The sequence below is a fragment of the Chanos chanos genome, chromosome 6 (genome assembly GCF_902362185.1).
Source record: "Chanos chanos chromosome 6, fChaCha1.1, whole genome shotgun sequence".
Taxonomy (NCBI): Eukaryota; Metazoa; Chordata; class Actinopteri; order Gonorynchiformes; family Chanidae; genus Chanos; species Chanos chanos.
In genome coordinates, this window is record NC_044500.1 from 6291202 (window position 1) to 6307777 (window position 16576).

The window sequence follows — 16576 nt, forward strand, 5'->3', positions numbered from 1 at the left end:
ATTTTGGTGTCATTAGATACTTAAAAATGTCTCCTGTTACTGACAGACTCATGACACCTTTATAAACCATTATCTTACTCTAAAGAGTGATGGGGTGTCATGTTGAAATGAAAGAGTGTGTCTGGTATGTCCAGTACACTGTAATGTATATTCATGTCTCTCCAGCAGCTGCCCCCAGACGGGTAACTCCTCCCCAGCCCCCAGCCGCTCTGTCCATTCCCTCTGTGGTGTTCCTGGTTTTGGGAACTCTGCTCCTACTGTTGGTGGTGTTTCTGGTCGTGCTGTTTTACCAGAATAGAGCACTGAGGAGAGGTAGGGTCAGTGTTGATGTTGAGGATGATGATGAGGATGATGATGATGATGATGAAGAGTTTCTGTAGATGCTGTCACATGCTGCTCACTGTGTCTTCATCAAAATATGAGCCAATCTTTCCATCTCACACAGCCCTGTCCACCAAGAGACACATGACTCTGCCCGAGGTGGTCTATGAGGAGATTGACCATAGATTCATCACTAAGAGAAGCACTGGCTCTGTCAGGAGAGGTGAGTGGACAAGGATGTGCTCTATTTACTTTTTGAAGAGAGAGAGAGAGAGAGGTGGGGGGGAGAGGGAAGAAAGAAAGAGTGAAATAGAATACATAGAGAGAGGAGACTGATAGTTTACCTGAGTTTTGGGAAAAATAACTCAAGTCAGATTCAAATCAGAGTGAGTTTATTCTCTTCTGGAAATGAGCTGAACTTCTTTTCATTACTGATGGTGAAAAACGTGTCATCTCCATCATTAATTGGGGTGACATGGGGTGAAAGGGAAGAGACTGAAACCCTGACTATATTCTACTGCTGTTGGGCTTCCTGCTCTGAACCAGAGAACTCAGCACCAAAAACCACAAGACTCACAGGTGTAACGGCCTCTCATATGTCAGCGAGCGGCACGGTGCTCGTGTCTGAGAGCGAGCCGGAGTTGACAGTAGAATGTGTGTGTGTGAGTGTGTGTCAGTTTGTGTGTGTGTGTCTGTTTGTGTGTTTTTGTGTGTGTATGAAAGGCAGGGGGTGGTTTGTGGAATATGGCGCGTCTGGTAAGGAGATAGTTTGAAGCAAAGTTGTAACTGTGTTTTCAGTATTAGTGCGGAAAATTGTTCAGTATGGGGGGGGGGGGGGGGGGAGCAATCGTTAGTCTGACGATTACTCCTTGTTCCCCATGAATTAAAAATTTTAATTACTCGCTAATTTAGCTAAGAACATAGGCTCTTCTATGTGTGGAGTCGACTAGTCTGCATCAGCTTGAGATTCAACAGTGCCACCCACAGAATGAAAAAAACATATTTAAGGAATGGTCTACTGAGAAAAGCTTTAGGACGTTTGAAATATTACGAGCACAAGTGTTTACTCTATAAGATCATTTTTCAGCTTCCTCTTTTGTATTGTCCCCCTCTTCCTTTTATCTATGATGGAGAACTAATGCACGGAAAGATGTAATTATCCCCACAGTCCTTGTCAACACCATGTGCTCTGGGTCATTGATAAACGATGCCATAGCAACAGAGACGTTTATGCGTATGCAACTGAATTCGTCGGCTAAAAGTTTTTTTCCCCATGTTCAGAGGGTTAAACGAGAGCCAAATTCTCTCAAATATGTATTCACATTTTTTAAAAGCATAATCTTGGAAAATATTGGGTGGGACAAACACCACTGTTTTGAATATTGTCCTCCCCGTGAGTTACGCCTATGAGAACAGGGGAGGGGGAGGGAGAGAGAGAATGAGAGAGACAGAGAGAGAGAGACAGAGAGAGAGAGAAGATATATTTGCCTGTGTCCATGTGTGTGTGTTTGGTTTTTTTTCTCTCATGTTTCATGATTGCCCTTTTGACCTTGAACAGGTCGTGTTCTCTCTGAAGGAGAGATGTCTGGGTATGAGGATGTGGAAGAGGATCTCCCCTCAGGTACAGTGGCCTCTTCCATCTCCACTTACAGATTTACATATCAGCCCCTTGTCACCTGATCACAGATCAGCAGTTTGGGGAATAAAGGTTTACACTACATCAGAGACAGAGACTGACAACTGGTCCAGGACCAGTTTTTCCAATCCAGACTCACAAGAATATTGGACTGGGACTTGTTGTTGGGACTTGGGTTAATGTTGTTTAAAAATGTAAAAGACAAAACTGGAGCTGAGCTGTCCTATAATCTCATATCACTAAAGTTTAAAATATGACAACATCTGTGTGTGCACTGGGAGCCTCTTTGTTAATGTGAAGAGATAAACTGTATGTTCACTGTCTGTGCAGAGGAACAAGTGGACGATTATGATGATGTGAAAAGTACCAGTGACCTGAGAGGTGAGTGCGTGAGTCTGTGAGTGTTCGTGTGTGTGTGTGTGTGGACTAATCATATGATCTGTTCTACTGTTTTTGTAATCAGATATGTGGAAATCATGTTGCTGAAAGGAAGTTTTGTGTTGTTATTAAAAAGTCTCTCTGACTTTATCAGGCTCAGAGGAGATGGTGACACTGGACCCTCCAGAGAACTATGATGATGTCATCACTGGAGGACAGAACCCAGGCAGCATGATGGGTGTGTCTCTGTTTTTTTTAGATTAATGACGTATTTTTAATACAAACACATGCAGTTTGACAGCTTGTTACTGTTCAGTGTCTGTTCTGAATGGAGGGAAATTTGTCTTTGTATTTTCTGATGTAGAGAAAAATGTGAAAGAGCTCACAGTGGAGAGTCATGATGATGTCATCACTGAAGGGAGAAGTCCTGGAAGTGTGATAGGTAATCACTACTGATACCTGTATAACATACAGTATTTCCATATTACAGGATATCCATAATTTATGTTTGTGATTGGTTCAGAGCTGGTTGGAACTGAGGTTTCACCAGAGGGCATTGATGATGTCATCACCTCAGGATAAAGTCCAGGGGGTCCGATTGGTGAATGAGCATGTGACCACACAGAGAGCCTTTCTCATTGGTTACTGGTTAAAATCACTGTAAGGCTCAAAGCTACGGAGTTGGTGGTTAATCACAGACAGTGGGGACTATAGTAGAACAACAGCATCATGTGTAATACTTTTAATGTTCTGTTTTTAATACTGATTAAATATTGACTAATTTCTCATGGGAATTCATTTAAAGCAAATAGGTGTATTAGTAATTACTTGTTGCTCTGATCCGTGCAAATTTGCTTATAATGAAGCCTGCTGAGAGAAGATAGAAGTTTCCAGACTATGTTAACTGTAGATATAAAGTAAATTTGAGGGCTAAGTCATAATAGTATCAGTTACTGTTTCAGAGACAATTTTAAAGGATCCACTAGAGGATTATGATGACGTCATCACTGTTCCAATCAATCCAACAGGTGAGTTTCAGACTAATGTTCTCATAATCTATGGTAACATTACGCACCAGTAAAGGAATGTTCTCCACAGGCTCAGAGTGTCTTTAACGTTTGGACATTTTGATGTTTGTGTGTTTAAGTGAATGGACCTGACAACTATGATGATGTGATATGAATATGGGACAGGGATGAAGAAAACCTTTGAGGTTAGAGAATGTGGCCTGACAGTTATGAAATGTGTCACAGTTATACAATTCTGACACATTATTGCACTCTTAGATTTAAATAATGTTTTAAATGATTCCTTTACAGAGCAGTCAATAACTGTGAATGTTGTATGTATAACTGGCTTTGGTCTGTGGAAGTCCTTACCATCACCCTTTTACCTTCACAGTACAGAACTGACTGAATGAGAGAAAGCAGACTGATGACATCATCAGAGTATGGACATCATGAACAAGGCAAAATATGACAGAAGAACAAAAGGACAGTGATATATATGTGAAATATGAGAGATGAATGTTAAAAGACAAATGTAAGAAGTTTTTATACTCAGTGTATTTTCTGATCTTAAATTCATTAATCAGTTTCAGCCATTAGCTATATTTTATTTGAACAAGTGCCGGCTTAAGATAAACTCAGAGAAAACAGATATAATGTTATTTGTTAATAAAGGGTAGTACAGTCATAATATTGATCACCTCTTAAATTATTTTCTCTTTTAATTTTTTATATTGTTGAATACTAATGGCCAAATCCTAAAGTAACCTCAGAAGTCTCTCAGTTCAAGTAACTTTAACTTTAACTTTACCTTTAACTTTAACTTGAAGTCTCTGCATTTTTAATCAGTTGTAGTTTTGTTCATATTGGCATCTAAATGTGACTGCTGCTTCTGTAAAAATGATCTCACACCGTCTCCCTTACAGTACAGTATGGGACACAGTGAGCATTAACAGTAAGTTTTAATCTGTAAATTAACGCACACCCTTGAAGATTTAACAGACTAAAGAAATCACCTCCCCTGAATCAAAGATACTCTGTCAAATTCACAAATTTGGGCGTTCATTACGTCAGAAATCTCCTAACCATATCAGCAAAAAGAAAGTAATTTACCCCTTGCTGTCATGATGTCGTAATTGTGACTTCATGTACATCCTTAGAACCAATTTCACTGATCTAAAGTAAGCCTCTCACATCCATCTCACATGGAACTGAGGAAAATGTACAGTGAGAAGACAGTTGGGGTATTGGGGTGTTTTCAAACCAGGCAAAAGCAGAGCCACAACAGTGGAACCAAATCCAGTTCTCTTTACAGAACATCTTCCTGTCATCAAGGAGCACCTGAATGCTATGCTATGATGAGTTAGAGAAAAACTATCAGGATTATAGCAGTCTAGTGGGATCACAGGGCCACCACATTAGTTCAATATGCATAAAACATTTTCAGTGAGCTACCTATAAAATGAAATATAAAATGATCATTAGAGAAATAATTTGTTTGCACTGTAAAACCTCTGTCATCCGAAATGGATTTTGTTGAACCATTTTAGATAATCTACGCTGTTGTGATTTGTGTAATTCTTCATAGCCTAAATGAATTCTAGACTAAGACTGGCATCAGGGTAGTTAATCCCAATGGCCAGGCTCAACAAACCCATCTTAACCAGGGTCCCAGGGAGGACTTTTTGTAAAACTAATCAAACCAATGTTTTCATTAATATTTGATCAAACGTTTTGGTTTTGAATCATCTGTACTGAATCAACGTGTTTTAATCTGGAACCAAAATTCAAAATATTGTACGGCTTACAAACATTTGCTGTGAATGATTTCATAATATTGGAAATGGAAAAAAGAACAACTGTAAATGTGTAAAAGTTGCTAACAAGGCCAGCTGTCTTTACAGACAGTTGTGAGGACACACCTTAGAGTCATTCCATACCAACTCACCTAGGCTCTCCAGCTCATGTCATGGGTTTTCTTGAAAAAATTCATGTGAAAACTTCTATTAAATTCATGGGACCTTGCAAAATCCTGTGGCTCTACTCCAAATACTTTTTCAGTAATATAATATCTTTACATTTTTTTTTATATATCTGCAATGAACATTAACACTTTCCCGTAAAAAAGTTTCAAGGAAATTAAAATAAGCTTACTTAGGAAAATATACAATCAAAATATGTTCAAAATTGGGTTTTTCAGCTCTTTAAAAGATTTCTAAAGATTTAAAATTTAATTAAAGATTCTTCCCTCAGGCAATTACTTTTTATTGATTTGATTACTGACATTCAGCAACAACTATTTACATGAATACATGTTGCAAATTATCCTTAGCGTTTCTTGGATGCTCAGTAATTTCAACCAAATACAGTGTAAAATAAGCGAGGTTAAAAAAGGTTAAAAAAAGAGGTTAGGTTAAAAAAGAACTGCAAAAATGATAAAATTTAGCTCAGAGAGCCAACTTCAAAAATTCATAACTAAAAAAGTATTTGAAGATATTTTTTTAAATATTTAGGAATTAAAAAAAATATATATTTCCATATAAAAGTGACTTCAGTGAGGGTGAGCTTAAAATATGACATAAAACATCATTTCATCTCAAATGTCACTCTTAAAAACCAAAGATCAATTTTTTCAGGTAGAATCCTGAAGTAATAAACTCATTCATTGTGTCTAGGTCTCTGTCTCCGTGTCTCTGACATCCCTTGTCCTCACCATTATTGAATATCTACAGATTATATGCTATAAAAAAAGCATGGGGTTTTCTGATTCATCCACTCTGGATCTTTTTGTTGGATGGTATGTCCTACAAATGCAGGGAGATTCCAAAGCCTTTAGAGAGAGGAAAGAATATGTGACATGAGTTCACATTAAAGATACAAAACACACACACACACACACAAATACAGACCTAGACCTCTGTTTAACATGTCTACATGTTGTTGTTTAGGAGATGGCAGAATTCCAGGTCAGAGAATATTTTGGATGTGGTGATGTTAACTTTGCCCGTGACACAGCAGTGGTGTAGCATTATTAGCATTACTGGCATTGTTGTAAAATAAACTGGTTTTAAGGGGAGGATTGGGTTGTACTGTGTGTAACTGCTGAATATTTCCTGACAGCTCTTATGCTAGTATTGTGTTTCCATGGACAGAAACATTAGAAGGTACTAGAACATCACCAGACACTGCTAATGTGCACTTACATCACATCTCAGTTTTAAGTATCTCAGAAGAAAGACCTTCGTCAGAAATCTATTTTAACAAAACAGGAATCAAAAACAATGTCGTGCTATTTTAGTCTGAGATATAACACAGGTGATGTAGTTGTTCATAGACTTTGCTTTCTTATTCTTTGTTGACAGAGACATCCAGTGAGTATAGACTTCACTTTTGTTGAGCTGGGTAAGTACAATAAAGAAGCAAATAAATAAACAAACCAATTGTAAAATGAATCGTCAATTTTATGGGACGGAAAATCCAACAAAAGTTGGATGTCTTTAAAAGATAGGGCAATAAAACAGGCAGCGACTGTGGAGAACTAGAGAGCCAGTCCGTCACATCTGCTGGCTCTGTAGAATGTGTTGACATGTCTCATACCTTCTCTGTAGTTCACATAGTGATGCTTCATGTGGTTTTCTTTTAGTCTGTATAGTAGCCTGTGCATTAGCCTGTCCAGGTGGGAACCACTCTGTGTGGAGTGCAGATAGTAGTGGATCATATCATTGATCACATAGCCGCACAAACCCCCCACAAACACAGGGTTCGCAAGATCATGCAACAGCTGCTGGAGGACCAGGTAAAAAAACAAAAATGGAAAAAAGGCCCACCAAGGAGGAAACACCACCCGTGACCTGTCAGAAGGACACTGAGAGAGAGAGAGAGAGAGAGAGAGAGAGAGAGAGAGAGAGAGAGAGAGAGAGAGGGAGAGAGAGAGAGATGCTCTTCAAGATTTAAATGGATTTAAGTCATACCACTTACTGAGAGACCATGGAAGAAGATGAGAGATAAAATCTTTACGAACTTAATAACACTGAATGAATAATAAAAAGCTTTTGTGCTTTTTAGCTGTCTAATGTGGCTTGTAATTTGTTACATGTAGCTTGCAGCTTGTAACAAATAACTTATAACCAGAAACGTGTAATTGAAAGTTGAAACTTAGGCTTTTCACCTGCAACAGTGTAGAAGACAAACATATAAAAGTATGCAATTCAACAGATACACTACTCCGTCATCACAACTAGTCTTTGATTCTAATTAATTACACGATCAGGTTACATATATGGTTATATTTCGAGGAAAGATGTTCAAATACATAACTGAATATATTTAAACACATATTCATAAACAAATATAAATAAGCATTTTTTTTTTGTATGTCAGATCGCAAATATGACAATGGCTACAGGTCAGCAGTACCACTGTTGTTTGACTTAGTTGTCTGAGCAATTGTTTGATTTGACTCGATGAATTTTGTATTTAAAGAAGCAAATACAGGGCAGAACCTCTGAGTAAAGAAATTTTTTTTTTTGGAACTGTTCTGGTGTGTGGTCTTTGAGTGTAGCCTTGGCTGCCTCACCTTGTGGTGTTGGCCGTGTAGTAGAAAGTGCAGGGTGATGATGTAATAGTTTTTGAAGGTCAGAGGCCAGTGGAATAGGCGATGGATGCAATCCCAGATGAAATACAACAGGACAGATTCCAAAGCAATGTAGCATGCATGGACTTGGATGGCACAGTCTGAAAGACAAGGACAGGCATTAGACAGTGGGTTTACAGTGAATGAGTGTATGTGTGTGAATGTGTGTGTGTGTGTGTGTGTGTGAGAGAGAGAGAGAGAGAGAGAGAGAGAGAGAGAGAGAATGAGTGAGATGTGTGAGGGTGGCTCTCTGTGTCTGTCTGTGAGGAGAGTAAGTTCCAAAGTGTGTGTCTTACTTGATGTAATGAGAAGGTAAGCCGCAAATGGAATCCACCAAAGCAGCACCATGTACCTACAACACATACGCACAGGTTACAAAAACATGTAAGATTTAAGTTATTTGTAAGATACAAGTAGCTCTCTGTACTGTGCAGTAAATCACATACTCACTACTATGCTCTTCTACTGTCCTTATGCTAAAGCACTATCACACTGGTCACAGCTATGTGTAAAAGTGAGTATGGGGGGGTGAATGTATGTATACAGCCATGTTTAAAACTGAGTATGTGGGTGTGAATGTATGTAGAGAGCTATGTTTATAAGTGAGTATGGGGGTGTGAATGTATGTATATAGCCATGTTTAATGTATGTAGAGAGCTATGTTTATAAGTGAGTATGGGGGTGTGAATGTATGTATATAGCCATGTTTAATGTATGTAGAGAGCTATGTTTATAAGTGAGTATGTGGGTGTGAATGTATGTAGAGAGCTATGTTTATAAGTGAGTATGTGGGTGTGAATGTATGTAGAGAGCTATGTATATAAGTGAGTATGGGGGTGTAAATGTATGTATAGAGCTATGTTTAAAACTGAGTATGTGGGTGTAAATGTATGTATAGAGCTATGTTTATAAGTGAGTATGTGGCTGTGTGTGTGTATGGAGCAGTAAGGCTCACCCACCATTGTGCCTTACTGCTGGCCTCTGCCCAGTCTGACTGAAACAGGCGAACGGGGCGGTCCACAGGCTGGTGAACCCATGCCTCATACTCCTCTCCCAGGTAGCCCACCTGCCAAGCCAGAGGCTTCTGCCAGTCCACTAGGTCCTACAGAGAGCAGGAAGGGACAAAAGGCCACAGTGTAAAGTCACATAAATTGATGTATACTTAAGAAACTGTTTCTCTATATGAAATAGATACTATGACAATGTTACAAAGTCATGACCAATGTTGAACCACTCTAACTTCAGCATATCAATGCATTAAAATGCTGAGGATGCTGAATTCTGTTCAAAAAATGCATTTTGAGGACGAGGTCAATGACATGATTTATGACAACAGTGGATGATTCCTCTTTCAGACTGCCTTTAAAATAGCAAACTCCTGTTTACTAGAACAGAAATAACAGAGCTACTATAACAAAGAAGTGACAGATCTTTCTACCACAAATCTGTTTTGGTGGGAAAATGCTGAAATCTCATTAAGGCCTGTTTCACAAACAAATATGTCATTCTTCAATATAGTTATTACATAGTTAAGTAGAGTTCAACTGTAACTAAATGACATGACTAAATGAGCGTGGCACCAAAATTGTAAATAACATTGTCTTGGCAAATTAAAGGCCAGTAGTTTAGAGGTCCCATAAGAACTTCAGTAAAGAGTATTCTACAGGATCATTATTGTTCTACAGTCTCATCACTGTTCTACAGTCTCATCACTGTTCTACAGTCTCATCACTGTTCTACAGTCTCATCACTGTTCTACAGGATCATCACTGTTCTACAGGATCATCGCTGTTCTACAGGATCATCACTGTTCTACAGGATCATCACTGTTCTACAAGATCATCACTGTTTTAAAGTGTCATTACTGTTCTACAGGATCATCACTGTTCTACAGGATCTCACTGTTCTACAGTCTCATCACTGTTCTACAGTCTCATCACTGTTCTACAGTCTCATTATTGTTCTACAGGATCATTACTGTTCTACAGGATCTCACTGTTCTACAGGATCATTTCTGTTCTACAGTCTCATCACTGTTCTACAGTCTCATCACTGTTCTACAGTCTCATTATTGTTCTACAGTCTCATCACTGTTCTACAGTCTCATTATTGTTCTACAGGATCATTACTGTTCTACAGGATCATCACTGTTCTACAGTCTCATCACTGTTCTACAGTCTCATCACTGTTCTACAGGATCTCACTGTTCTACAGTCTCATCACTGTTCTATAGGATCTCACTGTTCTACAGGATCATCACTGTTCTACAGGATCATCACTGTTCTACAGGATCATCACTGTTCTACAAGATCATCACTGTTCTAAAGTGTCATTACTGTTCTACAGGATCTCACTGTTCTACAGGATCTCACTGTTCTACAGGATCTCACTGTTCTACAGGATCATTACTGTTCTACAGGATCATTTCTGTTCTACAGTCTCATTATTGTTCTACAGGATCATTACTGTTCTACAGGATCTCACTGTTCTACAGTCTCATCACTGTTCTACAGTCTCATCACTGTTCTATAGGATCTCACTGTTCTACAGGATCATCACTGTTCTACAGGATCATCACTGTTCTACAGGATCATCGCTGTTCTACAGGATCATCACTGTTCTACAAGATCATCACTGTTCTAAAGTGTCATTACTGTTCTACAGGATCTCACTGTTCTACAGGATCTCACTGTTCTACAGGATCTCACTGTTCTACAGGATCATTACTGTTCTACAGGATCATCGCTGTTCTACAGGATCATCGCTGTTCTACAGGATCATCACTGTTCTAAAGTGTCATTACTGTTCTACAGGATCTCACTGTTCTACAGGATCTCACTGTTCTACAGGATCATTACTGTTCTACAGGATCTCACTGTTCTACAGTCTCATCACTGTTCTACAGGATCATCACTGTTCTACAGGATCATCACTGTTCTACAGGATCTCACTGTTCTACAGTCTCATCACTGTTCTACAGGATCTCACTGTTCTACAGTCTCATCACTGTTCTACAGGATCTCACTGTTCTACAGGATCATTACTGTTCTACAGTCTCATCACTGTTCTACAGGATCTCACTGTTCTACGGGATCATCCCTGTTCTACAGGATCATTACTGTTGTACAGTCTCACTACTGTTCTACAGCTTCTTTGTTGTGAAACACCTAGCTATCACTCACAGATACATGGTCTGACAAACAGTCTGTTTCTCTCACCTTTTCTGGGACTTCACTACACTTGGTCCCAATTGAAGGCTCTGGTGTTACCTCTTCAAGCTTGCCTTTTCTCCTCTCTCTCAGTGTCTGTGATATGACAGGTTAACTTCAAATTCAAAACATTTTCTTCAATATAGCTTTCTCTAATATTAACGTAACTGATTCAATGTTATGTGTACACTTTGAAACCTTAACACAAAAAACAATAGATATTATGTTAACAGATTCACAAAAGCTATACAGATCAGGCAGAAAAACAATAGTAATCAGTAGTTATAAGGTAGAGAACAAACAAGCTCAGCTTTTCTTTTTAAACATAATTTAATTATGCAGGATCCCATAAAGTGAATCTTGGAATATGACACAAGGAGTGAAACAGTGCCTTTTCGCTGTTTGAGAGATAGAGAAGCTGCTCTTTACGCTTTCCAAAGACTTGTACTTTTGTGTAATTTGCATCTTACCTCTCTCAGTGGAACATCACTCCCTCTGTCATCTTTAGATGTGATTTCATGGATTTGTGTACTCTCCCTAGAAACAAAGATGGATTCAGGTGAGTTTAGTCTCTCCTGTTGTTTGGGACTTCAACAAGACACAGGCGGTATACATGGTAATGGTAACAGGCTATGAGATAACATATTTAAAAGAGTTTCAGATTATCTATTCATCCTTTCAAATAAATAATAAAGCATGAGAGTCATACCTAGAATATGATGTATTAAAACACTCCTTCAAGTACATATACATATATTAGGGGTGAAACGGTATGTGTTTTCGCCCCGAACCGTCACGGTATGGACGTTGTGGTTCGTTGCATTGTGTTGTACGGAGAATACATGTTAGCCTTGGTGCGAAGATTGATTAACCTAACGTGGAACCAAAGCTCACAAGTGCGAGTCTCTAATTTCACTCTTTCATTGGTTTGTCTCTTCTGTCTAAGATTTGGGATCTGACTGTGGTGTAAACAAATGACAACATAACTTTTCCAGGACCTTATGTCCTTCTTTACCGGTACATTGTACTAAGAAGTACACCGCATTTCCTAATGAATAATGGATGGAAATGCTGGCTGTCAATAGCCTACGATTGGCTAAACACCACTGTAGGCGGCCATGTGCAATTGTAATGTCACAAACACATGGAATTCAGAACGGGCTGTAAAAAGATTTGTTTTCTTCACACAGATCATACGGCTGTAGGAGGAGAATGCATGTTTTCATACTTTGACAATGTTCCCATAGCACATTCATCTCAATAAATTCAAAAGGGCAAGGAAAATCGTGATTTCCAATCTATGGCACCTGTAATGCACTACAGGCTGTACCAACTATCTCGGGGGGACAATACGACACCATAGGTGGAACAAACTGTAACTTGCACTAATTCCTGCTCAAATAAACGAAAGAAACCTAACCTTACACTTCCCATTATACCGAACCAGTCACGAACCGTGATGTCCAAACCGTGGTGTGAACCAAACTGTGACTTCTGTGTACCGTTAAACCCCTAATATATATAAACTTCACTTGAACTTTGTGAAGTATACTTGAATTGACTATACTTGAACTTTGGAGATATATATATATATATATATATATATATATATATATATATGTGTGTGTGTGTGTGTGTGTGTGTGTGTGTGTGTAAGTATTTTTTTCCCCATTAATTTATATTATTTACTCCCCTCTTTTTGCTCCCAGTCTGGACATGGGCACAAATGACATACTTATTCTTTCCTCAATTATCGCAGTCTTTTGAGTTGCCACAATTTATGCCTGTTCTACATCACGTTAGGATTTGCATAACTATTGTAGATTTTTTGTAAATAAGGCTCTTTTTTAATTCTTCATATCTGGTAAAATAATGTTTTTCTTTTTCTAACACTTGTTCATATTTTGTCTCACCTCTGCAGAGGAGAAGAGCTGTCCTGCTTGATTCCAGGTGGTTCTTCCATGGAGCCTCTTCTCCTGAGGGACACATATGCATTTATACATTTTAAATATACAATACTACACAAAACAGAGGGAAACTCACACAAGATTCAAGATTCACAACTCTTAACTTGATCCTGCATTGTGAAAACCTCCCATCATACAGTATAGTCCCACGTTACTGTAATGCTGAATACTATGGTGCTTAGCATGTGCCCATTGCTGGGTAAAATAATGTATTTCTATGACCTTTTGTACACTGTAGTCTAACTCATCTGAAGCTCCAGAGGATATGAGCCTATTGTGTTTAGAGTTCTACAGTTAAGTTTAAGTTTAGGTTTAAGTTCTACTTAAACTTAAACTTAATGTAAACTTAGCTTAAACAGTGGTGTTTAGACATGGCATCCTCTAAAACATCACGACACAGTCATTATGGATTGTCTTATTTTTTGTTTTAGTTAATTGTCAATAAATCGTTTTGTGACAAGCACAGAAAGCCAAAGGCTTCGTTTCACTCATTACACATACACACACACACACACACACACACATACACACACACACACACACACACACACACACACACACACACACATTTTCACAGCACAATGTGTAAGCCTATGGCAACAGTGGTTGGAAAAATGTCCCCTGATGAGAGAAACCCTGAAATGAACCGTCCGTGACCCAACTGACCTAACTGAATTAGTTAAATATAGACATCAGTACTTACACACTCGGACCAAGACGCATACACATACACAAACACACGCACATGCAAAGATCCCAACACTTACCCCATATAATAAGTGCTGTCCTCTCCATCGTCTCCGGAGAGACTCATTTTAGACACAGTTTAATATTCGCTATAGAAAATTGAATCCAGCCGTGAACTCTGCGAATGTGAAAGTAAACAGAGGACGACTAAATAGCTACTTTGTTTGGGTGTTATAGGTGCTATGATTAACAGGTTTGGACTAAATGGTCTGAACACCAAAGAATTACTGACTAAAATGAAAATGTAAGTGACCTTATCATAGTACTTTAACATGAATTGTTACTCAAACGCATATCAAAGTATTCAATTGACATTTGAAACTTTAAGTTCCACGCCCCGCCCTGAATTAACCAAGACGCCATTAAACGAAAACATTAACTACGAACACACAAAGTTTGCGAAGTTGTTCTGAAAAGGAAGAATAACACCGTTTGTATTGCATTACATATCAACACGTTTAACCACATTCATCGTGAACAGATCAACGCGTAAAGTCATCTATAGCCATTTTGGCATAATTTCATCCTTCGATAAATTGGTGGATTCCGGGTAAACAGCTCATATTTCAACCTCTTCCGAGTTCCTAAACACGGATATGTTTTGCAGCTTTATATTTATGGAAGAGTATTTAATCATACCATATGATATACCATATAAAATTGGACTCACCATTTATGTTCTTTTGCACTCTTTCTCTGACGTAGTTTTATAATGGAGTCGAATAAAAAAAGACCAGCAAACGTTAGCCTACTTTCGGTTTACAGCCAGCCTAGACTTATCTGCTGCTCTCTGCAGAAAATAAAGCGTGCGTACTTTCATTTTTACATGTCTAGACCAAGGGCGTAGAATTGACCCTTCGCTAAGCCCCTCCCTAGAACAGCCACTGTCCAATCCTACGATAGCAACTGTAACTAGGCACGGTACGCCTGTCAAATCAGAATAAGTGAAACTGCCGAAACGGTGTGCATATGGAACCTGCAAATCTAACAACAGATATCCACAAAGTTTACAGGGGGATGTCGTATTTTTCACTTTTCGAAAGTCAAAAACGCTAAAGGAGAGATGCCGACTGTGACAACATTTAGTATCTAAACTCTGTCTCTGTGGTGATTAACGACTGCCACGGCTAGCATAACATTACACATTGGCAAAGAAATCTGTAGCCACACTGCCGTGTCAAGTATATTTGCAAACTGACTCAATGTTATCGAAAACGTGCTGATGCTTTGTTTGTTTATGTTTTGTGTACGCACAGGTTTGGAATTAAGAGGAAGTAGTTATAATAATAATAATAATAATAATAATAATGATGATGATGATGATATTATTACAATGAAGATGTAGTTGTACATAACGTTACTGAATTTGTTAAACGCATGGGTAGAGCATGACATCAAACTGCCAGGACAACGAATATTGTAACGTTGCAACTCTGTGTAATCTCATCAAATTGCCAAATACGTCTGTATGTGCAGGCTTGACAATGATACTTATTCACGATGTTTCAAGTTGACAACGACTCTCGGTTCACTCGTATCACGAATGTCTTCTAACAGTTGAATAGCTAATTTGGCTAACTTGACGTCAGCTACTGGGGTATTAATAGTGACCACAAGGCTTGTAGGTTTTAGTGATGTATGCAGTGTTACTTAAAAAAGTTGGCTCTGACAGATACCACCAGTAAACATCCTTAACTCGCTGGGTTAGTTTTGTATATCTTGTTTTATTTTGCATTTGTGCATGTGCTTCGATCAATAGCTCATCCGAGGCTAAACCAGCCTTGTCCTTGAATTTAATTTCCTCTTCATTCACAATACTCTGCCGACAAATTATACTATGAATTTAGCTCCCAAATGCATATTGTGGTCCTTTCTAGCTACTCCTCTGAAGAATCTCATGAATGAAGACAATGATGACATTTGCTGTGTGGTTTTCTTTACCTACAACTTACCATGTTCAGAAGTCTGCTTAAACTCTTAAATGATCCCTTTACATATTCACAAACCTAAACAGCCCAAAGGCTTTTTGTTTTCAGTGGGATTTGTCAGAGCTCATGCATTGACTAGATTAATGGCAAAATCCAAGCTTTTGTTTTCTGCAGTATGTTCTTTCATCAACTTTCATTCATCACCAGAGAATGATAGGAATTACATACAGTACATGGCCTTAATGTCTCTCTCCTCTTCAGCTCTGTCTGAATCCAGATTGTTCACACATTACTGCAAACTTCTGTTACATTCTAAAGGTAGAGCCAAATAGATAAAGGAACCACCAAAGGTACAGCCAAATAGAAACTCTCAAACACATTTAATAAATCTATGCCTCTATACTCTACACTAGTAAAGAAAATCATAAACCACAAATATTAGAGCTTGTGCATGTTGTGGTACAACTTCAGGTCTTGTACATGCAACCCTTGGAGGCTAGGTCATTCTTTGTGTCTTAAATTCACAGGGACGCTGAGATCTTTCTTCCTCTGTACACACATCTGTGTTTGATGGAAGTCCCTTACATGTGCCCTTAAACACAAAGTATCGTGTCCCAAATGGGACAATTTGTTATTTCAACACTTTCTGCAAGAGCTGCTGAATTCCAATGATTTAACCCTAATTATGTAAAGAAAAAAGAAAAAAAACCCCAATCACTTCTTAGTATAAACATGAGGCTTTTTATTTTA